This window comes from Zootermopsis nevadensis, unplaced genomic scaffold, assembly GCF_977971745.1.
Source record: "Zootermopsis nevadensis isolate Lab colony 2312 unplaced genomic scaffold, Znev_1.0 Znev_ptg000007l, whole genome shotgun sequence".
In the NCBI taxonomy this organism is placed as follows: Eukaryota; Metazoa; Arthropoda; class Insecta; order Blattodea; family Termopsidae; genus Zootermopsis; species Zootermopsis nevadensis.
The window spans coordinates 9,393,374-9,420,501 of NW_028259139.1; the positions used below are offsets into that span (position 1 = coordinate 9,393,374).

Below are 27,128 nucleotides of genomic sequence, written 5' to 3' on the forward strand. Positions count from 1 at the left end.
CCGCGACACGCCGACATACCTGCCTCTTGCCTCTCCTCTCAGCTCACCCCCTTCAACGCCCAAAGGTCAAACAGTTTGCGTTTCTCTCCACTTCTCCCAACTTTTTACTTCTTTTCTTCTCTTATGCCCCATCACCCCGTTATTTTCTTCGTGTGTCTTGTCCCTAAAGTCGGGTTGTTTTCAACATGATGCTCAGAAGTAGCCAAAGCAGAAGACGGGAAGATTTGAGGATTGGAAAAGATTAGTTTATTCTGAGATTAGAATCAAGCCCATAAATATACTCCGTAGGCAAGCTACACACATAAATACGGCTGGGTTTTAAAAGATTAAAATGCGCTCCACCAAAGCGGGCATATTACATATATGAACACTCGCTTCACAAAACAGCTTGTGATTCTGCATCAAACAGAATTGTTTCCATGCCAACAGCGGTTCTGGGGTCAATCTAACTCTGTAGAGCAGAAGCCAAATAAACTTGCCCGTGACCTACGACACACAAATAATTTGATTTGTGCGCCCAAAGGCCGCAGTCGGAGTGTTAGTACACGGCCAACTGTGACCGTATCCCAGTCTCGAAGCCAGACCTTGCCGAGTATGAGTACCTCCAACCAGCAAGTTTATTTGGCGACTACTCACTCTACCCTGTTTTATTTTTCGATGACTATCTTCGGCGTTAAACAGCCAATTTGTAACACTCATCACTCACTGACATCAAACGCCTAAGTCTAGAAAGCATGAGGCTCTATTTCCCGCACTGAATACTCCATCATATTTTACCAGAAGCCAATGAACATGACAAAATTCGACATAAGATGGTAACAAACTTATACTATTATTTATTAACGAAGATTATCTTACAAAATCGAATATTCTGAGAAAAATATTTAAATATATCGAAAATAGTTTAGGTTCATTCCAAATTCTCAAATTTATCGACGTTTCAGAGGTGCTTACTGCCTCCATCACCATCGTCCAGATGATCCTTCTACCACCACAGCAATGATGACGTATACAATAAACACATCTGAAACGTCGATAAATTTCTGCCAGACTCTACACGGTTCAACATCCCAGAGGACAGAAATCTTCGAAAATAGGCCAGTTCATGCAAACCAAACAGAAAGGTAAAACTAAGAAAGACCGAAACAAAAAAATAAGAATGTAATCTAAATTCAGAAAATGTAATTACGTCCATAACATATCTAAAGAAGCAATGAGAAATGCAGCCAGTCTCATTCGTCTGTGCAACCCTGCAGAAACTTTTTTAGACTACACGCATTACTCATATGTCTAAGAAGTTTCTAAACTTCTGGGGAAACATACGAGACAAATTAGAATGACGAACACTGGGCTGTCCAAAGTTAAACACAGTTCGAAATTTGTAAACGAGCCCTGTTCTGAAGAAACAAACAAAAGAAACACCTTTATGTAAGAACAAAAAGCATAATTTGCTTTTAATCCTCAAGAGACTAATCCAGTTCCTTATGCGCGGTGTTCCGTGCATTTCCCGAAGTGATTACTGTACATACGCTCACAGCACATAAATATTGACTAACTAGCAATAAAATCCATCCTCTGTTGAATTCAAACTCCTATTATATATACTAACTTCTCATTAAAAAGCAAAATTTTACTAATTTTATTTTATGCTGTATGTATATTTAAACATTATTTTCATTTAAATAATCTATTTTTTTCTCTTACGACAGTAGTGCGTTGGACAATATTCCACTTTTGCATTTTGCCTCTAGAAACCTAACGTTAAAATAAACATAAGTTTATTTCTGTTTGTGGCTTTTTATGCATCTCGCACTCTCGAGGTGTTTTGAAACAAAGATCTGAGGACAGCAGACAGATCTAAGAAACATTAAGTAATAAAAATAAAACGCAATTATATAATTAGGATTTTCATGCGCTCAGATCATAAGTTGACTATATTACAAAGGAAGGAACAGCCGATATGTGTAAGCGTATATATACCAAACTCAGCTGACTTGAGTATATTTCACGGAAACGGTGTTAACTTATCTACGAGTTTCTTGAGTCTTGTTTCTACTACAACCCTATTATATCCGTCAATTTAAGCACCTTTCTCCAAGTTGAGTATTAATAAACCATGGATACGTCTCTGTTGAGAGCCACAATATAAAGTCTTAAGTCTGTACACTTTTGCTGTGAAGTGTGCCGGAAATTTTCGTCTCTTTGTCCGTCCGTCCATCTTTACGTCTCTTCTCTCTTTGAAACTCGTTTCAGACTCTGAGACCTCTTGGTATATCGCGATGTACTACATAATAGATTATAGGCCCGTCACGTACCCTGGATACACAGATGACGACAGGGAACGAGAGGTCGTGTCATACGTAAGCATTTTTTATATGTATGAAAATCGTGTATATTTTCATCAGTTCTCGCTTGCCTGGTTATATATTAGCAAATTATCAGAGATCCCAGTTACACCCTAGGTCTACATACCTTTGAAGCCGGTCTAAATAATATTTAAGAATTCAGTCCGAACCGCAAAGAAAACACAACACCTTACCGTTACAAAAATTAATTGATTAAAGATATTTAAGGAAATATTCCCTTTTTTCACTGAGAAGCATATAAAACACACAAATACAAATGCAGATTTATTGATTGTTAAAGCTAGAGTGACATACGTTTACAACTGCGTTTTAAAATATTAAACATTCTATAACTTTTCCAGATCAATTGGTACAGACTAACACAGGCGAGATGGGAGTGATGTTGCTGAAACACGCTTCGTTATGCTAATCAGGAAGCTATATACGTAGTTTAAAACGTGCCCCAATAAAGTAGCAGTTTAAAAGAGTTACATAATGTTGTTTGTAATGTTGTACAGAATTTGACTTCAAAGAAATTTTCTTCATCGGTCAAGAAAATGTTTTCTTTCATAGAAATCAAAGATTCGTCATCGTGAAATTTCATGTTTTCATGGCCATTATGAAAAAGACTATTTTCTAGGATATTTCTCTATATAGTCTTATAGATACCGGCTCAAGCTTCCGAGGATTTTGGAGGTAGTAAGCTCTTCCGAAACGTCGGTCAATACACGGTAAAACATCACAGAAGACAGTCATCTTCGTTCGGTTATCATCTTCACGACAACAAACATTTTCAGCGTCGATGGTCGAATGTCATCTTCATGGTCAGTATGTAAACAAATGAGGGGCACTTTCGCAGCAGAAAATCTGTATGGGGCGAGAGAACCACAGGGTTCAGGTAGGCAGGTGTCGAGAAAATATGACGCAACACAGGAGGGTGCATGTCGACCACAAGCCTGGGGTGCAGTCTGTTGACGACAGACGACAGTAAGCCACCCTAAACCTCCTCCCACCCCATCCTACAGTCCGATGTGCATAGTCTCTCTGGCTTAAGCATTCGACATTTAAATGTCAGACATTCCATTAATCAATTCCGTTATTATAGAACACAAGACACGTTTTTAAACATTTGCTAACAACAATGTACCCTTAAGTTATAATGCCTTAACCTAGCCTTCCCCTGATTTTATTTCGGTAAAAATTCTGAGATGTCATGCTTAAACCTAAGTTAAAACAGAGCAATGGAAAAAAATTAAACAATGATTTTCATAATGTGAACTATTTTTTCTCAACAATATGAATGTGCAGTTGTTTCCGAGACTATTTATCTCCGTATAAACCCTGATGATGGTTACAGAAATAGTCTCCGAAACGTTAGATTGTAAAGTCCATACTTTACAGCTGATCACTGATTATTCACTGCAGTGAAAACTTCAAACGTCAGCACAGTAATTATAAATAAAGGGAGATTAATTGTAAGGGCTTGAATTATATAGTTCTCTGAATATATAAACATTTTTAAAGTTAAATATTTGCCGAAATTACAAAGTTTCAAAATAATCTATCCTGTTGAAGACAACTGATAAAACGAAACATGACACATTGTGGACTAGACACAACTAGCTTTGACGTAGTCCAGCGTAGGTTTTTGTCAACATGGCAATGAGCATTGGGGTTCCACAAAATGTGGGACATTTCTTATGAGCGACTATCAGCTTCACAAGACTGAGTCTGCTTCATGGAGACAGTTCTAACTTTACATTTTAAATACTATTGAGTCCACGTGAAACAATATTTTACTTTAAAAATTGACAAAATATTCTATACTTTATGGTAACATTAATTTAAGTATTAACAGTATTCTAAACAACACAATAATTATAATTCAGAAAACGAATTTCTGTAACATATATTTTAATATTATCTTCCCTTAAACACACAAGTGTAGCAAGTGACTTTGTGTTAAATGTCGCATTGAACATTTATATCAGAACACTTTTACATAAATTTTACATTTTTTTAAAAGAATGTAAATTGTAAAACGTAGAAAACTACTTATTTGTGATACAATAGGAACAAACATTGCGTCATATGAGTTAGACACCTAAGCAATCTCTACATTAAATGTTAACTGTTTAACATAGCACTCGAGGTTCATGTTAGCTACACTAGGTTGTAATACAGAGCCTCAGATTACAATAACTTGTAAAATTTCCCGCAGTTTATGACGTCATGCGGTGCAGTAGAAGTTAAATCCTTGTGGAATACCAGTACCCCATCCATCTACAAACCGCAATTAATTTATTAACTTATTTGCACTTTTCCTACTTCGTAAATTCAATGCACCATTTTCTAGACCAAATTATCTGCACCTACGAGCTTTATATAATAATTAGATGAATTTTCAATGCTTAGAAAGTAATTAATATAAGTTATGGGACCCTGTACGCAGGAACCACATTTAAGAACTGCTTACCTTAATTCTGTTACAGACTTAAGTCTATGAATAAGTAAAAGTGTAACCGAGCGAGTCAGAAAAACAGTGTCAACTCTCTGTGCAGTGTCACTGAACAAGACTTCGTTAAACTGTTTTACCTGACAACGGATTACAAATTTAATGGGGCGAGTCAAGAACAGTGCTGTTTATTTCAACAGATAGCGTTCTCAAATATTTCTCAACATACGAATTTCCTTCAGAGTAGAGACGTAGCTTCATACCGACATAAAACATTTTAAAGTAAAGTTTCATATGTTTTAATATTCAGATTTAAATTAAGCTAGGGGAAAACAAAAGTTTTCAACACAATTTGGCAAACTTTCTCCGAAAGAACAATTCTCTAAATTTCGTTATGATTTAATTAATTTAATCGGATACAGTCCTTTTTGAAAATGTAATAATTTTACTGCTAACCTCGATATTTTATCGCATTATGGAACCCTAAGGTCCATTATAGTTTTAACAACAGTCCACCACTAAACCCTATCCAGTCCTAACCATCAAGCCCTATTTTGTAAATCAGTTTTAAAGTATTCTTCTATCAATGACTAGAATTTCCAGTTGGTGTCTACCTTTAACATTGTCTTCTAAAATTTTGTATGTATCTCTCCCTTATGTGTCCTGCTCACTTCGTAATTTTGATACAATAATCAGTAAATGGTGAAAACTGCAAAGCTCCTCATTGCATATTAAGATTTTCGTTTCCTAATACATATTTAATTTAAAACTCTTATTGTCCCAAACTAAATATCACTGACTTAGTTTTGTTTATACATTCTGACAAAGGCTAGTGGTTTTCTAGCTTGTAAGGACGCTGAAGTCTCTGACATTCAATATAGTGAGGTCGTATAGCAACGCATTGTGTCGAATGAATAATTCCTTTTCCTCACATATAATCACCTGCGTTCGTTAGGATACTTTTCATGAAGGGATTGGGCAGATATTTAATATCACAATGATAACTGAGTTTCTTGAAAATTATAGGCAATTCTAAAATTTGTAAGGCGTTTGAACTATTTTATATCAAATAGACACTAAAACGTACTAACATTTTTAATTAGTAACTGACTGTTACACAAATAAAAATGTGGAAATTACAAAAGAATATTAATTCCCCTCTTCTTCACTTTGCCCCTGATATGATACTGGGAACGACCCGTTCTTCAAGTGCCTCAGCACTGAGGGTCCCAACTTTTCGTTGGCTCGATCTATAGACATTCGGTAGGACTCCTTGGACGAGGGATCGGCCCTTTGCAAGGCCTCTACCTGTACACAGGACAGCACAACACAGAAAAACGCGGACAAACATCATATAGTGGGATTCGAACCCTCGGTCCCAGCGACCAAGCGGCACAAGGCCCACGCCTCAGAACGCGCGGCCACTGCAATAATTATTAACGAAGACAAATATTTACCTATATTTCCGAGCAGTTTTCTTTGTTTTCTGCAAATCAGGTAATTATATATTTGCACTAAACTCAAATAGGTCCAGTATTAAAATGCCCGGATTTTATGGTTTCATTAGAGACCTCTTTATACACACTACTACGTGTTCATATTCCGTAATAGTTAAGTAAAACATTAATAATACAAATCAATTGTATGATCGGATCAGATATTTTAATTCTTCGTGGATTCAAATGCATTTATAACTGCAGTCGGAATTGAAATAACAATTATTGTTATTAAGTCTTCATTGTTTACCAGTCACTGATCTGTGTACTGCATGAACTAATTTTTGTTCGCTGATCGTATCTTTTATTTTCCACTTTCTCCAAACAGAGGTATATGGAATATCGACCATTTGCTCTGACATTTTTTTCCTGCAATTTCATGAAAATGTTTACCAGCGAGTTCTGTCCTCTAAAACAATATAACCAACCAGTGAGAAAACAAACAATGTTTTCAAAAAGTTGATAAGCGTTCTTCAGATATCCAATGACTTAACAAATCATTTTGATCCTATGGTTTCCAAAATCCCAACAAACCCTAAAAATGTTAGTAGTAATGTCAATGTTAGGTCGTTTCGTATCAATATGTGGACAATACGAATTTTGACAGAGAAGCCGAAATTCCATTTAGACCTATTAATAATGGCGTCACTTTATTTAAAAGCAATGTTGGTTACAGAGAATCTAATAATGTCTGTCACAGTAATTATTTTGAGTGCATGCACTAAAATTAGATATAAAACTGTTATTTTGGATTGTACACTTATCGAGTTGGGCGTTCGAAAATTCAATACAGTTCATAACTGATATTCCAGTTAATGTTATGTATGTAACACACTCCATATTTAGAACTACGAGGATGCTGGAGATGATATAGTCGCCTTTCTCTGTTACACATAATAAAGATCTAAAATATTATGTTCGACCTGATGATTTATTATTAGGCGAGTGGATCCAGCCGTGTTGCTGGACTTGCATTCCGTTTTAATTGACTTTTCTATCCGTTGTACCGAGTGCTTGTTTCAAAAGACGGACTACATTAAAATACTCTCAGAAAATAAAGGTTATAAAAAAAGGTCATTGAAAATTACCGATATCACCAACATCAAAATTTAACCCTTTAAATCTGAATCTCATAAACGTAAAATTGCATAGTTACAGATAGTTAAAGCAAGTAATACAAATATTTACAAATACGCTTTAAAGGGTTAAAAGAGTTCCAAATAAGTAAATAATAAGCTATTTGTAAACAGTGAAGGGCAGCCAAAGAGCAAAAATATTCCTAACCCAGTTTAAATATATTTTAATAAAACAAACGTTGTGACCAATTAACGTCGAAACACGTAACAGATTCTTAATAAACATTGAAACTATAACCACAAACTGTTGTTTATACGGACTGTCAACCTAACAAGTTCTTCGCCTTCAAAAGGACAAAGGAATTCATACGTTTTACAGCCAACCTCCATGAATCATAAAGTTTCCCTTAATGCAATACTTTAATCACCCACTTCTTTAGCTCTCAAAAGTTCACGTACTTTTATCGATCGACTATCGACAGTACCAATGTTGAAAACCCGTCTTGGCTCATAATCGCTCCGTTTTATAAGCTATTAAGAAACAAATGCATGTTTCTTATTGCAGAACTCCTTTCTAGAGTCGTTTCAATAACCAAAAGATAAAAGACAACACGATAAAATAATATGAAAACTTTACAGGCACTTCCGCGAACATTCTCTGGTGTTCCAAATTCTCCTTATACTTACAAGATGAAAATGTCTTTAGAAACTCCTTTAAAGGATAATTTATGACCCTGCATAGCGTTTTTAATTTTAAGGGACAGCTACGTTTGTTTCAAATTGTGTGTGTTGAAAAATAAGGAAGTGATGTTAGCTCTTGGAAAATTGCGGATATGCTTAATCTGTAACTCCCACGTACACACAAGAGGCAAGAGTTTTACAGCTCTCCGTTACCCATTCTTTGATAAAGCACCAGTCGCAAGATAACACCGAACAGCAATGAATGCATTAAACGCAGGTATCTCCAGCTGTACATCTACGGGCGAGGAGTACTTCAACAGCTATAAACCAGTCCAAGTGGCGTGGAGCAAGGACTTACATAATTGCTATAATTATTACCATCATTTCAACCCTTATCGTTGCTTTCACACCTCGCCTGACTTTCTAGCACTTTCTTACAGCATTTCCAACCTGCCACATTCCCTCAAGACCCTAGTATCAACATACACCTTCGTATTCTAGAAAATTTATGGCAAACGTATGAGGAGAACTTTGAGATCAGTTATATAATAACGCTATATCAACAACGGAATACTATTACTGTCATTATTACTATATTATTTATTTTTTATCGGGTTTACATAGTGGACTTGGGTAAAGTTAACTGTAGGCCTGAATTATATAACATATAATATCACAATTGTAAATAATTAAAAAATCAACGGTCTGCTTCAGATGTGTCTATAATAAATAAGTTATGTTCCTTAATATATATTAAATTTAATATTATTATTAATATTGAGGATGTAGATTGGATTCGTATGCTCTTGTGAACACGGTGATGAACTTTCGGGTTTCATAAATGACAGGGAATCTCTTGACTAGATGAGTGACTATCAGCTTTTCGGGAATGGCGGTACTCCATAGAGATGTTGTCATATTATTATTATTATTATTGCAGTATTTAACTGTTTGTACGTTGGGCTCTAAATAAAATGTGGTCATTCTGGTATAAGTTTACGTGGCATTTGACGAGAAAATATGAATAAAAATTCCGTGCTATTTCTCTTAAGTTAAGGCAAGTAAACATGAACTGTTTGACCTATATATGAACAAAGTCAGTGAGTGAGTGGGTAACTGTTTCAGTTTGAATGGCAAGGAATGAGATAAGAGAATAATGCGGTGAAATAGAGACAATGGTGAAGAAATGCCTTGGTCTTTTTCAATATCCTATTACGAGTAATTACCAGAAATAACAAGACAATCCTCACTACAAAGGAATACATTAAAAACTCGAGTCTCATATGTTACAAACTATTTCGATGTTACTTGCAGAATGCAGCGTAAACAATTTACAGTCAGAATTGTATTTATCCAACGTCGACGACATACGATTGGCCAGCATTGTCCGCGACCCAATTTTTTTCAACAGTGCTGTACAAATTTCAATCATGCACTGAGCACGCAGAAAGTAAGTCTTCGAATTTTAACATGAAATAACAAATGGCTTGCAGATAAAACACTCCGGGATAATGGCATTATCGACGTCACGAAATAACTGGCCCCTGCTTCACTTCGTTAAACTTACTTTAAAATATTATTGAAATCCAAGTGCAGCACACTCAAAAACGTGTATAGTGTTTCAATAATACTGTACTTTTAACTCAGTTTTATGCAAAAACACTACGGAAAATTACGAATTTGTAAGATTCTTCTACCAGTTATTCACTGTGTTATATAATAATGGTAGGAAAAGCAGAAATTAAATAAACCTCACCGAATGGGATAATGAATAAAATATATGTCATACGAACATTTTATTATATATAGAATGTAGAAGAAATGGGTGATATTTCAAGTTCTCGTGGCGGCGATTATAAATATGGATGTCTTCCGGGTCGTTGAATTTCAAAAGTGCTCGTTACCTCCTTTATCAACCTAACGATGGAGGCAGTATGTACCTGTACAGTTTAACCATCCAGAATGCAACCATCTTTATAGAAGAAATTAGTTTTTATTTAATACGTTTGCGTCAAGGTTTAAGAATTAAAATATTTTAAAACCTTAGTGGCTTGCAACTTAACATTAGTGTTAGTTGAGTCTTTAATTTCGTTATTTTAAATATCTTCGTTAATTTACTATTCTTACAGACAGTTTTAACCTTAAGAAAGGCTCAGTTATCCAAGTATTTTCATTTTAATGCTGTGTCTTGTTCTAAAACGTGTGTTAAATTGTTCATTTATTACTAAATTTCGCTGTTCTAAAACTTGTCTTTAATTTCTCATACTCTCTCCTTGGCTTCCATTAACGACACTTTTCAGCTACACAGATTACATAACGTCTTTGTACCTACCAAATGATAAGTAGGGAAGAGTGTCGAAGGAAGATGTGATATTTTAAGATAATTTTCATGGAAATGTCTAGGAAACTTATGAAACAGTCATGATAGCTGGGCCTTGTGCCCGATAACTTAACTCGGAACCACATGAATACTACGCAGAAATGCCAACCACACAACCGAGACGTTCGGTACAAAGAAAGTAGTTTAAAATGAACTGGAATTATAAATTAGTTTATCCTCACAGTGTAATAAGGATACGCTGTCTGTCTGAAGTCACGATTCCCATCAGACGCGGTCTACGTGATGTAACGCCAACGTGCGTTGTGAATCGTTAACAACATTGACAGAAGATGGCGGTCACTGCCTATGATTCCTTGGTACTGACTAATTCTCTGGTTGTCAGACCAACTGAGAACTCAGCACTTCATTGGCAAAGGAATTTTTAGTTATTATTTATACAGAGGTTTGTGACTTAAATACCAGTACAAATCCCAGTACTAGAAAACAAAGCAGGAAATGCTATATGAACAGCATGTAGGTATACATAAATTCCATAGGTTTATCATGAATTTAAGGATCTTTCATCAATGCTTCAAGGAACTAACGTTAACCTATAAGTGACCCGCAGAGAGGGGATAAAACTGAAAATGGTACAGGTTATGTTCCTCCACGGATCTACTGACATATATCAGCACAGAATTAAGCTCGTTATCAATTTTGTTGTCAGTCTACATGGAATTGAAACCCATTTTTCAAAACAATATGATAATAGCTGCTGATTTGACATTACATTAAATTTTTTAACGTTAAAGCTGTATTTGAATTATAATATCCATTAATATTCAAACTGTCATACTTGCTAATAAAAGACACATGGTTTTAAAGTTGTATACATACGTCTGTATTGGGGAAAGATGGAATGGAAGATTCTTGCAATTCACTAACAGCGTTTCACAGAAGAGTCCTAAAAATTGCACAGATGTTATATGCCGGTACATAATATGCTCATAGTTCGTAATTCATACTTGTACTTACCGCGCATAATCTTAGACAATATAATTTCATTAATATTATATTCGTAAATTCAATACTGGTTATTTGCATGATGTTACGAGTTATAAAGTATGTCAGCGTTTCACACATAAAACAATACAAGTTTATTAAAATCTTTGGTGTTTTAAGAAATCTGCTTTAGATCACATATAATTTGAGCCTCAAGATTGTCCAGTGTAATCGAGACATATAACTCTTTAAAACCAAAGATTCTAATAATCTTGTACTATTAGTTGTGTGAGACGGCGACACAATTTATAAATTAATTGTTCCTACAACTTCACTTTTGCATTAAGTACTGTACAGCATAGTTATTTTGAAAAAAAACATGTTAAATTGTTAGTAAATTCTCAGAAATGTTTTGTTGTTTTCATATCAAAATACAGCCAGCTGATTGGACAGAAGCCTTACCCACTAAATCCCTTGACTGGATATACAACGAGGCAATGCTTCAGTTCAGGCGATATATTCTCTGGAGAGAGATATTCAAATCAAGACGTCCGATGCAGACACTCAACGTACAGCCAGATTTCATCAAGTTTTCTGGATAGTTTAGACGTGTCAAAACTCCAAACTTCTAAGTCACTAACAAGAATACAACAACAAAAATATTCCAACTTTCACTTCAGATTTAAAGTCAGAAGTACCACAAAAAATCTTGGCTTACATGAAGATAAATCTTTATATATTTTATCTGATTATAATCTTTATTAACAGACGATCAAATGAAACATTTACATTTTTTGTTCATTGGCTCTCACTACGATTAGAAAAGTATGCGTTTTCTTCCGTGAAGACCTGCAACTATAATTTTTACCTCAAGGATCTACAGCTTGTATTTTTCTCACACGCAGGGAGATACAACTCACGCCATCCGGATGACCATAAACAACGCCAGAGTGATAGACAGAGCAGAATTGCACTTGCGTGACTTCGGACGTCTCTTTATATCAAATCAGGACTAACAGCACACAAGGAAATCTGTTTCACTGAAGTCCAAAGGAGAATTTCGATTTACCTACAGGTTTCGTTTGAAACACCCTAATATTCCCAAGTATTTTTACTGTTATACCGAGTTCAATAAGAGTGTAAATACAGCACCAAATTTTCAGAGGAACATATTTTCATGCAAAAGTTGGTATAATTACATAATTCTCTGTTTTCCTGATATTTTATCTCTTCCGCGAGTGTAGGTCCATATTTTGTCACTACCTCTCTTACGAAAGCGAAACAAAATGTCAGAGAAAAGTTACATTTACAAGGAGTCTGTAGCTAATAAAGATAACAGCTATCACCAGTCACAGTAGAAGGAGGACTTGGTACACCACAGTGCAGCCAACTGCAGTCCATAACTCCTCTCTTTTAGGGCTTTATTTGTTTTCTCGTTACCATGAAGAAGCTTATCAGAGAATTCCACTTGGTTCCACACTCGACTTACTTGAGACGACGTGTGATTAAAAACTGTCAACACTTTCTTTGTTTTCAGCAATACTTAGAAGACGTCTGTTCATTTCGCAATTATAACTGTCTTCATATCTGAAGAAACTAACATATTAATTTCAAAGTGTCAATATTACAATGTTCCATTCTAATAAGCAACTCATTTTCAACTCATTTTTCTGCAACGAGAGATTTTTTTATTCTACGTGGACTCGAAAGTCAGTTATCAATACGGACTATGCAGTAATACAATGTATGTACGTCAGAAATCATCTTATGCAGAACTACTTCTTGTTACAATAATCTGATTCTTTTATCACCAAAGACACGTTTTACTAAGACACTTCCGATTCCCGTGACGTAACGAACACAGCTTTGAGTTCTCATCCACGATCATACGAACCATCCATAAGTTAGCAAAATATTTCGTGTACCAGTTGTTACATTTGGGTACAAGACTACTGGAATAGTTCCAGAGTGGCTTGTCGGGGTCCGTACACAGGGATTTGGCAACACTTTGCTCCTCGGTTCCTCTTAGCTATGCCACTTGAACCAGTTTCACACGAACCACATCTACAGATACAACGACTACATTTATTTCACGATGACTACGGAGCCACTATGACCCAAAGGATAAACCTAACAGCTTTATAATTTTTACTGTGATTTCTCAAATGTTCCTTGGGTGGTCGGGTCATTTTGTCATGTGAGTGACAAAATTCTAGAAATAGTGCTCCGGGTTCGAATACCGCTGGCGGCATTTCTCGTAGGTCGGAAACCCGAACACTCTCCTGGCTTCGAGTCTCGGTAAAGATTTTGGGTTTAGGAATAATGTTTCTTTTAGAACATTTAACGATACGTGACCGTCGGAAAGACAAACATTACACTCACACAAACTATTTTCTCAAAAGATTGCTGTCTTCAGGGCCCTGATGATGGAGGCAGTAAGGACCTCCGAAACGTTGGTAAACTTCCACCAGATTACACGGCGCAACAACCCAGAAAACAGCCATCTTCAGACCCACTGCCATGAAAACCTCAAATCCTAAGTATTTTTCTCAAAACTGACTCACAGTACAAAAATTTGTAAATAAAGCAGACATCTCAGATCTTACTAAGATTACAAGTAAAACTTTAGTTTCAAGAATTCTATGATATAGAGTATAATATACTAAATAGGAAGACAATTTGTGGTTCTGTAATATATACGCTAACATTTGATTTCCTTGTCACATTTATTCGTCGTTAGGGTAATTTACTCACGAAAGAATAAAATATTCTCACAGTTATATGGAAACGCGATGCATACGTAATAAAAAAATGATTTTTTTAAGATCAGCGCGAAAAACCATGCCTCTAGGCATGAAGTAACAGATTCTGTTATCTTCTGCTAGCTGTGTTATATTTTAACTCTACTTGTGGTACAAGGTACTACATTGTGCTGAAGTTGAAACTTCCGGCTGATAGCTTTTGATAGCTTTTACCCTTCACTTTCAAAATTATCCTGAGAGCCTCGCCGACTCCTGTGTACGTATGATGATGAATGGGACGCATGAAAGCAGAGCTGATGTGTGATCTGGTATGAGGAACGAAGCAACAATTTCGATATCAAATCGATCGGACGATGTAACAAGTTCTCGAGCAGCTGCAACATTTTTAGGAGATCATTGACGGATGCTGGAGAATCCACTCGGTCTTCCCTAACTTTCTCCATTTCCAAAGTTCTTTCTTTATCAGTGTTTCTTTATTTACTTGGTCTATTTTTTTATTTATTTATTTCTTCCTTTACCTGTCTCTTCCTGTAGTTCCTTCTTTATCTATTCTTGTATTTATTTAAGAATGTCTTTCTTTTATGTACTTCATTCTTCTTCTCTTTCTTAATCTCATCATGCGTGTTATTCTTTGTCTATTTAGTCCTGCATATCTTCCTCTCTGTCTCCATTTATTTTCTTCTCTCGTGTCCTTTACTTACATTGTTCTTTCTTCCTGTGTTTCTTTTCCTCATGATTCGTTTATCCTTCTTCAACCATTACAGTCTTTCTCCACTGATTTTCTTCCTGTCTCTCTCTGCTCCTACGCAAATTTCGGGGTTTTTATTTTATTTGGTTTCTTCATTTAATCTCCCCAATGAAGATAATCGGCCTGCGGCCCGAAATATTAACCTCAGACCTTCACAATATGAAACAGGAGTGCCAACAACTCGGATATGACAATAAGCTCCTTAGTGGTACTTAATATTTTTCAGAACCATTAAGTATCCATGTTTACGTGTGAGACATTCAATGTTTCTTTCTTTAATATAAACTGCCTTCTTCTGTAAGTGCGAAGACACGACAAGAAACCTTCATTCTTTACATCTGATGTGGTGATTTCAAGTTGTTCTGATAAAGAAGCCATGAAACTATCGATTATTTCCTCTTCCGATCCACCCACTTATCGATCCTTCCGTCAGCCTATGCATCTACTTATCGATATATTTATTTCATAATACAAGAAAGTCTACATGGGAGAAACCAACACCCCGTTTAAAACTTATAACATTTACCTATTACTTCCTAAAGGATGTGGCGTAGGCCCCATATTAAATGACGACACAAAACAAATTATTTATTCGTATATCAATTACGTATCAATAGCTGTTAAAATTATAATTCCATACGGCACATTATGTTTTATTTGCTTTTGGTTTGTTCTGTCAGAAACATGTTTGTACCTGTCTGTGAGACATATAAATCTAATTTGAGGCTTTCTACCCCACATTAAAACAGCTCTAAACCCTTTTTAAAGCCCACTAAAGTAAAGTGAAGTAAAGCTATCCCTCTACGTACATCCGTTATCCCGTGAAGGCGCTTACGATAAGAGGCGGTATAGTTCGTAATCATTCTTAACCTCGGCACTAGATTGGGGTGAGTGGTCAGCGTCACGTCCCGGCCGCGTTTTAACTCCAGGAAAGGACCCCAGTACCTATAGGAAAAAGGGCTCGGTGATCCCCACAGCCGGTCTGGACGCAGATGCCAGAAGAAAAGTCTTTTCCCCCCTATCAGGGATCGAACCCCGGGTAGACTATACTGACTGAGCCATCCTGGGTCCTAATTAAGGTCCATTACCTACGTGAAATGTCAGATAACTGTCATAGAAGTTAATGCAAGTGTTCAAGGACCGTGTCAGTGTTGTACTGAACCATCACGCAGTACAGATATTTGTGCCGGATTAATGGACCAATAAACGTCCGTGATTAGATCACCGGAACAAAACCACTATGTTTGTTGGCGAGGATGGGGTAAGCGATGCTGAGCGTCACGACATAGACATAAAAGATTGAGCATAATCATGTGAAAAAGGCAATTCTCTCGAAAAATTGTTTTCTTTGTATCGTTCAACAAACTTGTTTTGAAGTTATAGCCTGTTTATTTCCGTAAATCAGCTGTAAAAATTTAATTAACAACTTCTTTTTCACTCTTTAATACAAAAACAAATTATATTTGTATATTGTTCGTCAGTATTTAAAAAAAATGTTTTCGACATTCCAGCATGGAAGAATAGAATTTAGCGAACAACTAACCCACTTGTGAAAGACTTTGGACTCCCCTGTTTAGCTTGACCTCATGAGGTTCATACAACAGTCGAGGTTATTTTGTGGGTGGCAAAGGTCTCACTGCATATATGCCCTGCACTGAACTGGCCCCTTGTAATAAATGGGTCTCTGTTATCGGCGGCTGAATACACTGACGGACATGTGTAAAACTGATTTCGTTACAGCACGGGCTACCAGTGATTTTTTTTGTTAATTACAACTCTTCCTTTTCTGTTTAAGCTCATGGAAGTTGCCTTCATTGCCAGCTCCACATCTTCAGAGACATTGCGTATACAGGCCTATACCTGTATTTTCAGGTTCCGTTTGCGAAATATGTCATGACTTTAAAATAACGTGGCAAAACTGTCGCGTTTATTAAATTCTCTGATTTTTATATACGTAGTGTAATTGACGAGTTTGTGTGGAGTGAGGTGAATTTATTATCATTACAGACTGACGAAACAATTCATAACATTTGCGACAGTCGGAAGGGAAGTTTAAACCAATCGTAACGTTGCTTTAAATACAACAAAATTTCCATTCCTGCTAGAGAACTTAATGTAGTAATGTCATACGAAATTTTATGCGACGTTACTTCTTATCTCATCAGAAGGCGCGTAATCGACTACGACGCTTTCAACGTAAGTATCCATCAAGTAGAGGTCAGGCAAACGTGATCTGCTGTTGTCGGAAAGTGTGTTCTTGTAAATGTTAATTGTCAGAGAAGGCAACTGAGATAAATGTAAAAAAAACTGTATTTGCAAGAAAAAACTTTGTTGTTTTAACCCACATCGTTTGGTTCGTACATAATTCAGCTTCAGCACTGCACAGTGAATACTGGGATATTTTATTATTTCTAAAGTATTTATTTATCGTGTTACCATAGGAAGAAGCCTGACTGTTTATCCTAGAAGCTTCCAGCTTTATAGTTTCACATTATTCAATATATTGTAACTTAATTTTAGCGCATATATAAATGTATTATGTTGTGACACTGCCCAACGATGTGAGCGTGTGCACAGCAGAGAATTGAGGAAATATAGAGGGAAGGTGAAAGGGCATGGCTTTATTTAAATGCGTTCTGCATGGACAGATGACCGTATAATTCAATCCACAGGGCTATTGACGGAATCTAGGGAAAGAGGGACATGTTCGGAGTGCATTGCGAACAAATTTGATTTCCGGTGTTTGTTTTAACTCCCTTCAACCCTCGAACGCCTACCCTGGAATTTGGATGAAGGACAAAGGGTAGTATTCATAGGGAAAAAGGACCCTACCGTTTTTGCCGTGTTCTTTTATTTTTTCCGGGCATAGCTTCGCACAGTTGACACAGCACGGAGCCGCTATCATAGGATCGCTTGTTCCGACTAAAGGCTGGTTGACAGAGGAAGTGACAAATTGCAATATTGGGCCAAGGGATAGAGACAGGATAAACTATGACGATAGAAATGGGTATCGGCTCAAAGTGGACAAAGCTAGTAAATTCCTCTGAGCCTGCGACCTGATTGCTATTCCCGCACTCCGTACTCCTCCTGCTTGATCAAATTTCAATCCACTGAAAATTACTTACAGAATTGGCAATCACTGATGTTCGTGTGTCACCCACCACCGTATCTGGCCACAAAATGCATCATATGTATTTAATTTACCCTCTATTTAAGAATTCAGTCCGTACCGCGAAGAAAACACCACACTTCACCATTAGAAAGACCGAATGGTTAACGCTGTTTATACGTAAAATCATACAAGACTCATAAATACAAAATGAGGAGTTACTGATTGTTAAAGCAGATGGTAAACATAGTTACCACTGGACTTTGTAAGTTTAAACACAAGCTCGCTGATTTTTGACACATACAAATTTTAGAATATACTAGTAATGGCATTTGCGTATATTAAAATTCTTTAACTTTATTCAATAGTAGAACTATTACAGTATCATTCATACAAAAATATATTTTTGTTGAAAAATAGTATTTATTATGTTCTTTATATGAATCGACGATTAGCTCGTCATTGTATGAACGAGCATTGGTTTCTCTTGAAAGAGAAAGAATTTACTTACCATAATCATTTAAAATTAATATAATCAATTTAAAAAGTAGGTAGTATGTCTACTTAATGGCATCAAAGGAGGAAGTCATTGGAGATTTAAAACAAGAACAGGGTTTTTTTTTCAGAAAATATAAAAAAAGTACAAACTAATCTATATAAAAGCTTTCTGTGTGATATTTTAGCGTGTAAGATGTTTCGTGCAATTTTAAAATACGTATGAATAGAAACAGTGGACCATAGGCTATAGGACCTATTTTCTGATTTCAGCTACTGTCCGTTCTGAATACATTTAGACCTTACTTTATAGTAATTTAAAATGCGGTTAAATAATATCAGGGAGACAACATTTCAATAATGTAGTATGTTAAACTAATCAGCTCTTTGTCAGTAGAACCCAAAGGTCAATCACTAACACCAAAAATTATCCACAGCTTCAAACACTTTTTCACAAGGATCTATTTTAACACTACTCACTCATAAGTCTACGACTTCCTGTGAAATATTACAACTAAATTTTTGAAAATTATTCTTCGATGTCCACATGCCTTTTTCTGTTATTAACTGAATAACCCTAATAATAATAATGAGTCGCACAAATTTGAAGACACTAATTACGGAATTTTCTCCAATTTAGAATAGTTCATAACGAAATATACAAATAAAAATTGGCGTTAACAGGTGTAACAACATTACAATAAAACCCTCTGATATCTAACACCACAGGAGAATTGTATCACAGCGATTACTATTAATTGCAGTTACCATTATCAGTGCAGTACGCGTCTTCCTTATAACTGTGCAGCACGCGAAGTACAGAGGGTTAGAGTTGGGGGGAGAGTCTCACGGATAAATCTTCTCGCTACGACACCCGCGGGAGTTAATTCATACCAAGGATTACAGGCGTTATAAGAACTCGTGCTGGTAATGGTCTAATAAGTGGAGTTCTACAGTAAGAAGCATCTACTTTTCCTCAGTCTTCTGTAAAACAAAGTACAAAATTTCCACTGCGTATATCATGCAATGCATGCATATAAACAGTGCGGACTATAGCTTTGTCTATCCTTAAAATGGCATTAGATCGAGGTGAATTGCAAGCTTCACGTTCCGGCGTATTTACTCCCACAGTCACGCGCTATAACAGTTCGGGCTATTTTACAATGATGGATGATCTGGACCAAAGAGTTCTACATCAAGAGGCACCTGTTTGTTGATGTAAATTCAACAAATTTATTTGTTATTTTAAGGCGTGTTTGCAACTAAAAATTGCAGGAATGTTTCTGTTTCCTTCGCCATGTCTGAACGTAGTCTACCCGCACATAACAACTGAAATAAGACAAACGGATTTCAATTAAATGCGATATTTGGTAGTTTTACTACAGTCTGTTGATGGACGTTAATGTTTATTAAACAATACAGCAATAACGGCCTCTTTCCTGGAAGATGTACGCGTGTTTTGTGTAAAAACGTGACTCGGCATAAAATTTCCAGTCTACCTTAGTTATTTTGTTTACATGGTTACCTGGAGAACTCCCGCGTAGGGAATCCCTAGCCAAACGCTCAACCACGTGATGTATGACGTCATAACCACGCAGACAAGCGACAGACATCCCACCTAATCAAAGGTCACTGACCCCTTCTCAAATTCTGATGAACGCGCCAGAATTAATAATATCTGATCCAATTTTAGAAGAAGAAAATATATCGTAAGTAAGATTTGAGGTTTTCAAGGCGTTGAGTACGAAGATGGCTGTCTTATAGGTTCTACCTGGCTACACGACGCTACAACTCAGAAGACAGTAGTTAGATAAAATGCTTTCGTGATACGTTAAAAATGGAAAATATTATATTCTGCGCAAGACGGGTCCTTTTGAAAAGAATCACAGTGTCAAACAGTAGTGAAGTCCTGCGCTTTACTGCATAGCTACATGAGCTGCACAGTCTTAAGGGAAGGATTTTCAATTAATTCCTGTATTCTCCCCTCGGTTCCTTACAGGAGTAATGGCCGTCGCTCCGACTGGCTTATGACCAGACTTAATGGAGATGTGAGAGGTGTGAAGTTAGTAGGAAAATGCTTACGAGAAGCGAATTGAGAGAGACGAAGAGAAAGAGAGAAATAAGGGGCAAAGGACGACTATACTTACGAGACAAGAAAGATGGATAAAGAATAGAAGAACGAGAAGAAATACGGGATATTCTCTAATAGCGAGCAAAATGAGTGTTCATTTTACAAGACTTTTAATTTAAGAACGCACAGGTACAGGTCTCTGAATGTTATTTATCTGTCATGCAAGAAACAGAAATGGATATTAAAAGTCTTAAATTCAGTTTAACGATTGAACTAAATCTAATAGTCTACGCTGAAACTGTTTCATTTGACAAATACTTTATTTGAAAAAATACAGTTTCAAAACACGACATACAGTCTAAACAAAGAAGGTGTATTTACGAGAATGAAAAACATTACACTCTTCTACATTTCTCTTATTTAATGGCGGTAAATCTTGGAATAAATTATCCTACTGAAGAAAAGCACGTACTTTTAAATAAGTTCAGAAGAAGCCACAAAGCGCCACTAATCATATATGTCTGACATAGGCTTATTCGTCATTATCTGTATTGCTGGAAAGGCCTTATCAGTGTCAATATTATACCGAAGGCGAAAGCAACTATAATGAACAGCCAATCTGCATAATGTCTGGCTTAACCCTTTATAGCGATGTTTATCAACCAGGGGTCCGCGAGTTGAGTAGATCTATTCTTTTGTCTTTATGCAGCATTGCTATATGTTTTAAGGCTTTATTATCATTTTTTTACTTTCACATAAAGGTGAATATCATGACGAAAGACAACACTTTCTATCCATATTTTAGTTTATAATTCTCAAAAAGAAACCTTCCCTAAACGTCACAAACGAACAAATAAAAATGAACACCGGGTATCCTGAAGAAATTGTATGGTCTTCCTCAGCCGTTCCAGACATATACCCGGACAGCACTTTACATTATAAAACGACAGCTTCTTTCCATCTCTTTTCCAATTCATTAATTATTAACCATCCAAACATTCGACGCTGTATAATCTGAACGATTAAAAACGCTGTTAAATAAGACATAAATAAATAAATAAATACACTTACGTTTTACGGACAACGATTTATTCTTTAAACATGAAACTGAATGAAGATTTAATTAAAATCTGTCGACTGGGGAGAAAACAAATTTATTAAGCGTATAAATTATAAGGACTAAATATTTCCGGGAATAGACTTTATCGAGCCTGGATCCATGGAACATGATGTCAGAGAGTTTATAAGTCGCTAATACCTTAGTCGTGCACAGTCTAATGTTTATGCGTTCGCCAAGTCCGAGCTTTTACCTGATGCTTAAATCATGATGGATGGCAAGCTCACACACAAACTAAAAGTTCAACTGTGAATCGATACAGCACAAGACGAACAATATTTTCTTCGGCGATAAAGAGGAGAATACTATGATTCATAATAAGTGGTTTAAATGTGACGGTACTGAAACGTCTGAACACATTTAAAACCAATCGCAAACTACCTCGGGGATTTGCTCTATCGATTGGGCCCAACAGAGTAGGTTTTACTTGAAGACGCAGATAGACTCCCATCTCCGAAACATCGTGGTTTATATTGATGTTATTTAGTATTGGACGATGGATAATATCCAGAAAACATTTTACTTCAACAACGCACCATCGTCACAAACTTTTATAATTGAGCTACGTAATAATTTATCGGGGATTCTTTTTAAAATATCCCCTATAAAAATGTGTGTGTATGCAACACACTGAAAGACTGTGGATTTTGTTGAGTGGTGAATACATTTGAGTTTTATTTCGAGAGACATTGTCTCACCAATTTAAAAAGGCGAGGCTTTAACCCTGCTTTCACGTGCCCAGACGTTCACGGTTTTTAACCAGATGCGTAAACCAGTAGACGTCAACTGACCCAGTGCAATAACAGTTAAAGAACAATTAGATCAATTTGACACGTAATGTGGATAAACGGGTTTACGGGGTGTTCATGCCCCATTGGGACTTTTGTGTTGCGCTGGCTGGCTGGCTAGCTAGCTAGAACACTGTAATTGGTAGACACAGACCAGCGGTTGCTGGCCCAATGGAACATTCAGAAGGCTCTGTCCATCACCATATCAATTTCAGGTCCATTAAGTGGGAAAGCTGTGAAAATTCATGCCACATTACAGTACACTCAACCAAATTCAAGCTTCCAGTCTGTTCTATACACAGAATTTAATTCTAGTTGCGTGTACAGTTGACATATAGCGCACAGAAACATTTTATTTATCGGTTGCCTTTCACATGAGTAATTTAACAAATTTTAAAAATTCTATTCCTCGCCTTGTAAACACTATTCCATTCATTGCATATGTTAACACTGAGTGAGAATTTACCACCAGAAGGCTGTGAAAATTACACACTGAAGAGCTTCCTAACGTCTAGCCTTCACGTATTGTTAGAGCGATTAAATCAAAGATGAGGCTGTTATTGACAGACATTTAACACGGATAGGAATGTAATAAATCCACACGCAATTTTAAACAAATTATGTGAAGCTAACAGACCCTCGGAAAAAAATTTATGTGTATGGGAGGATAAAAAATATACCTTTTTAAAACATTGTATGAACGTTTGTGCTGGATTCAATTTGTTATATTTTAAGGAAATAATCACTGGCAGTTGAACAAGAGTACTTCCATCTGGACAAGTTTCTAGATCACGTAGCCTGGCGAAACATCTCTATGCTGCCATCTGTTAACGACCACTGGAACCACTGAGATGAGCGCGTGTAGCCACAAGTTCGTTCCTCTCACGCACGAATATTTTTGCTTGGAGCAAATTTAATGAGCTAGGAGACTGATTGACCTATCTGACCCTCGATTGAAACACAGAGACTTGGCTTAGTGCCATATGCAAAGTAATACTCAGCTGCCATGTTACAGAACTGTGCTCAGATATGTTCAAAAAAATTGGATCAGTTTCTCCTCTCAGTGTTAACTGTAATTAAAAGAAATTTGTACTGACTTTAAACTGGGTTACCAAGAACACTTTTTACTCAGTATTAGCATGTGGTATTATGATACATGCCTATTAGAATCATCCACTATATATTTTACGAGAAGGCAGTCGCTGAATTTAATATTAAGCAAACTCGCACGATTGAGAAGTTGGTATTACTGACCTATCAATCGGTCTAAATCTTTAGATCTGATCAAAGGACACTTTGTTTCATAAATAAATATTTGTCCTTATATAATAAGGAAATTAGGCTAAAAGGATGGAGTAAAAACAAAGGGAAAAATGTTTTTAATGAAGCCGTATACTGTTTCCACGCTACGGAATAGTAGAAGGCCATCCATTATGACTATAAGAAACAACACAACTCCCAACGCAATATAAACACTCGGAGAACTGTCTTCCTGTTTCACGGTTCTCGTATTCTGGTTTATCCGACATCATTTCGTTTTCATAATTTATTTGTTCCGGTGCGGCGTTGATTAACCAGGTGCTTGAATGCAAAATAATGTTTGTTGTTATGAAATATAAATGCTACAGCGTATGTAACCAACCCTGCTGAAGAAGAAAGCCTGTTTTAATATATTTCTTGAAAACAGGGACGTTTTTCGAGGTTGGACAAAGTGTATGAATTTCATACGGCGTTTATAAAAATTACAGATATTTCAGACATGGAATATTAGAGTACCAGAAACAATTCTCTAATACATGAAAGATCAAATTCTGCGAGTTCATCAGCAAAAATCCATGGGAATGTAAAATAAACTTATTTTTTTCTCTTGAACAGACCAGAGTGCAAAAATAATATTAATATAATAAATCTGTCTACACAACGTCACATATCCGAGACAAACTGTTTCCAAAATCATGAAATTTCACGCGGATTTTATTTGTAGTTTATTAAATGACGCTGCAGTAGCTCAGGCTAGTCTATAATGTACCGTCTGTTGATAGAATGACTGACGAATAATAAACTGAAAAGAATATTTAATGGAAGTTGTGGCCTGAATGAAGGTGTCATTCCGGAATTCACAAACTTTAACCGGCCCTAATCCATGGACAACCCTAGTGCATGACCCTCGATCTTGCTGTCTGGACAACCTTGTCGTGGGGTTTTATAACAAATACAATGTAAAGTAACAAGTTACTGTTTTGGTTGTAATCACTTACCTTTTGCATGAAACTTCGGTGTCATGGCTTCAGGCGTTGTTGTTGGGTCGGAAGTAAAATGTACACATTAAACAGGCACACGCACGAAATCCGGTTTTAAGACTGGATTTGTTTTCTACAATTTCAAACACTTCGGAAATCGTTCTCGCAACACACTTTCAACAAACACGAGTATGTTAAGCACGAGTTATTTCACTTGAGGCACTTCACCTAAAGTAAAACATGTTTTAATTACAAACGTATCGTACAAGCACGACACATAACCGAACACGTGCCTCGCTGAGCTTGAGAAATGGCGCTGTTGTGAGTCATTTTTCTTTCTAGCGTTGACTGATGGGTAATCAGAGACTAACGAATGATGGGAAGGTAATTTGACTGCTTGATTTGTCATACCATCCCACTGATAAGGCTTCCACAAACGATACACCACTGCATGTCTGTGTTAGGGGAGGAAAACGAAGATATCGTAATGACCTTCGTAAGGCCAAGCGCTGTTAAGAACCCTACACACGATCAGTTAACCTGTGCAGATTAACTGTGTGACTTCAAAATTGTCGTTTAAAAGTAGTAAGCTGCGTAATTCATGCAATTAAAACGGTCAAGTATCAGAACTGAGTAAAACTGCTGTCATATTCTTAGTAAAGTATGCAGTATCTACTGTAAGCGTGGCCACAGGTAAAATAGCGTCCCTCATATTTGTGTGTCTCTAGTGTGAATCAAGGCTAAAATATCGCTCAAAAATAAACGAATTATGCTTTTCGCAAATAGCGAGTGCAATGTAGAATTTTATAATTTGTAGTAGAAATGAAATTATGGTGGTCGTATGTTACATTCAAAGAAAACGGCAAAACTGCTGTCTGCATGTGAACTTTATGTGAAGGAATATGCAAAATTAAAATTGTCTTCATGTAAAGAAACAACATGGCGAAGTAGAAACTCTTCAAGTCTGAGTTCAGTTTCGTCTAAATTTTGAAACTCTGATGATCAGTATCATAAATAAGTTTCAGATACGGATAAACAGGCCTATAGACCTACAATGACAAATGTGTTCAGTACTGGGAAAGATTTATGTTGGCACAAACAGCCAGTTAATATCACGTAGAGATCATTAAACACCGGCAAAAATATAATTTCCTTTAATTTTCCATTTTTTTTATAGCAGCTCAATGTTATTTAATTTTCTAACAATTTTGGGAACAAAAGTTAATATTGTGGTTTAATTTATGTTTTACGGAACCATTCATGAAAACTTAATTTCTCAAGCAACTTTTATCTCACAACTTCAGGCAAGTCCCAATACTAAATTACATTGAGGCTACATTGACACTCTTTTAAATGTGACACAAATAAAAATATATAACAAATTTATATCATTGAATGTGCAATGCTCGACTTTCTTCAGGGTGAAAAAAAGTGCTAGATTTGAATAAAATTTCGTAATGACTGAAATCTGGTTTCTTATTTATTTTATGTTGCCGAATAAATAAATAATGTCCGCACCACATAATGGATAATCTTTAATCAATATCCCATCACGACATGAAATTTTTCTTTCTTATATACATAAACAGTCACAGACAAATAAATGACCTGACTGTGGAACATGGCGGTTTCAGGTTGCCCGGGAATAACCAGGATGTTTGCAAAACCTGAACATACACACATTGATGGACCAATGAATGGACAGACAAAGAACAGTACTGACAACCCTGAAGGGAGCACTCGATCAAACAGTGTCGACATTTCATCAAAGAACCGAGAAGCAGGTGCAGTAGCCAACCAGTGATGGGGTGTGGCGTTGCACAGACGTTTAGACGCTCACCAATTTATGAGGAAATCAATTTGGGAAAACCTGATACGGCGTTGTGTACGCGCGTTTCTCATAACCGCCAAATCATCGTCATTTTTTATTAAACTGTACTTCGTCTCATACATAAAAAAACTACTATTTTCATGACGTTTTTTTCAACATCATAGGCCTTACATACCAAGGAAATTTTGGGTTTGTCATGTAGCACGCATGAGAGATAATAAATGTATCTACAGAATTTTGGTCGGAAAACCTTAAAGAAGAGAGACAAATTTGAAACTTTTGAGTAGATAACAGTATTAAATTAATATAGATCTTGACGAGTGAGCCGGGCAGCTGTCAGTATAGTGACTACGGGCTGAGCGACCGGGTTTCGATCCCCGACAGAGGCCGAGGATTTCCTTCTAGCCTCTGAGTCCAGACCGGCTCTCGGGTCAAACCAGCCTCCTGTCCAATGCGTACCGGGGTACTTTCCCGGGGGTAAAGCACGGCCGAGACGTGATGCCGACCATTCACTCCCATCTAGTGTCGAGTTTGAGAATCAGTAGGAGTTACAACTCTACTTCAGGAAGTGCCAACATTGACATGTAATGGA

The 27,128-nt window shown here is 36.5% G+C and overlaps 1 protein-coding gene across 3 annotated transcripts in view; it reads right to left on the reverse strand.

Annotated features, from left to right (window-relative positions):
- LOC110829088 (Dpr-interacting protein beta) overlaps positions 1 to 25,749 on the reverse strand; it is a 281,343-nt gene extending 255,594 nt beyond the window's left edge. For 2 of the 3 annotated variants that reach the window (XM_022062437.2, XM_022062435.2), the window contains exon 1: positions 24,724 to 25,748. The gene's annotated coding sequence lies outside the window, so the exon portion shown is untranslated. Of the gene's footprint in view, positions 1 to 24,723 lie in introns of all 3 variants that reach the window. The other variant, XM_087344207.1, reaches the window with a different exon arrangement.
- Between the last annotated feature and the right edge of the window lie 1,379 nt (positions 25,750 to 27,128).